The sequence below is a fragment of the Physeter macrocephalus genome, chromosome 11 (assembly GCF_002837175.3).
Source record: "Physeter macrocephalus isolate SW-GA chromosome 11, ASM283717v5, whole genome shotgun sequence".
Taxonomy (NCBI): Eukaryota; Metazoa; Chordata; class Mammalia; order Artiodactyla; family Physeteridae; genus Physeter; species Physeter macrocephalus.
The window spans coordinates 162,942,213-162,944,445 of NC_041224.1; positions in this window are offsets into that span (position 1 = coordinate 162,942,213).

Below are 2,233 nucleotides of genomic sequence, written 5' to 3' on the forward strand. Positions count from 1 at the left end.
GTTTCCTCAGGGCTCAACGTAGGGAGTGCCTGCCTTCTAATGGCTGCTAGATGGTAGGTATTCTTTCCCTTCCTGAGTTTCCTCAGGGCTCACCAGCTCACCTTGGCTGTGGCTGCAGTCGCTGGTGACTGTGACATCCTTTGTTTACTAATATGGCAGGCAGTATTACATTTATCAGTACTAAACTGGGTTCAGTAGCAAATTGTTCAGCTCAGGTACAGGGATTCTACAGTATCAGAAAGCTAACATTGCACATACACTCACCATTTTTAGTCTTGTCATGTCAATTTTTGGACATTTGGTCTGCTTCTCTCCTCTGATATTGATGTTAAAAGAACTTTATTTAGGGACTATTTATTTCAGGCTTGAAGTTTTTCTGGATCCATGTGTGAATTTATTATTGCCATTCCCTTGCTTACATTTATTAAATCCATATAGATAAGAAGTTAAAACATGATAAAGGAATCCTTTTTTGATGTGGCCACTGCTACCTCTCCACCCTGTTTGCTCAACTCCCATCTCTTACCCTCCTGATACACGTGAACTATTAGCAATTCCTGGAACAGTCCTTGTTTTCCTTTAGCTCCATTTCTTTGCAAAGGTTGCTGTCTCTTCCTGGAATATCACCACAAGTCATCTCTTCTTTCCATCAAAACACCACTCTCCTATTGGTGACGAATCAGCTCAAGTATCTGCTTTTCCAGTAAACATCTTATGATTCCTTTGGGTCCCTCCCTGGAGTTGTTACCACAGCACTTTGCATTTTCCTCTTTTGTAAATCTTAGTTCACGCTGAGGCAAATGATTTTTATGGCATTCTTCAATTTAATAATTGAAACTTACAAATGAGTAGATGTTTATATATATATATACTTTATAAACATAATTTTAAAAAGAACCCACCAACCAAAACAAGAAAGAATATTATCAAAACCTTGCATATAATTATGTGCTTTCACCTATCACATCTCCCCAGCTCACTTTACTTCTAATAGATACTCACTAACTTAAATTTTGTTCGGAATGTATTGCTTCATTTTAAAATAACTTAATCACACATGCATATATTCTAAACATATTTTTAGTCTTCCTTGAAAATGATATTATAAATATATATCTACATACATATGTAGCATATACATACCTATGTAACATATAGACTGTGTGTATGTGTGTGTGTGTGTATATATATATATATACATATATTCTTCTGAAACTTGCTTCTTTATTCAACATTACTGAGATTGACATATCTTTACATGTAGCTTTGAAATATTAACTTCTAGGACTAACTATGATTCTATTATGTAAATATACTAATTTTTATTTATCCATTCTTCTTATTTCCTCCTAGAAAATATCATTACCATATATTTCCCAGAATTCCAGTTATCATATTTATGAGGAGATGAGACTGGGTTACATTATTCTGTTTTTTCCTGGAGGCATTCCCTTAGTAAGAGAGGAGTGAATTACAGGCCTTTTGCTTTTAATCTCCACATGCTCAATAGGTATTATTATTATTATTATTATAGATTATGGAGGCTTTTGCTAAATGAAAGGACCACCCTTCTCTTAGACAGAGGCCCAGATTTAGAGTGAGCAGAGGTAGCATTTGAACTTTACCTATTAAAAACCAGTAAGAGCTTTTGTGGAGCCCTTTGACTGTGGTAGGTATGAATAACTCCAGAAGCTCAGGTAGTAGGGCAGATACCACATTATTTCTTTAATCAAAATTAAATTTTATTCTCAGTCTCTACTCTGGCTGGATGGCAATACTTTTGAATCTTAGGTATTATTAGGTGTTCCTTTCCTTCATGGTTTCTGCAAATGTCCTAGGCAACTGATCCAGAGGAACCATTCAGGGGATCCTCAGATCTTCAGTCCATGTAGCCACTGTTGAAATGCCCATTGGCTAATCCTGCATAAGCCCTAGAAATTTGTGTGGACCCTAGAAAGCTATTGATCCTGTCACTAAGTAATGGATACCTGTAACGGAGGCAGTAATGATCAGAAAATATTCCATTTGCACCCAGGAGTTCATTTTCTCCCTTGAAGTAAGGCCATATGACAGGTTCTAAACAAAGGGCTGTGAGCTTCTGCCACTTTGGGGATAAAGCATAGAAAAGAAGGTGTTAACCCTCAATGTGCTCCTTTACTCTGCCTCAGTAAACATGAAGCAACATGTTGAGACAGAGGACCCCTCCAATGGTTTGAGTTTCTGAGTAACTGTT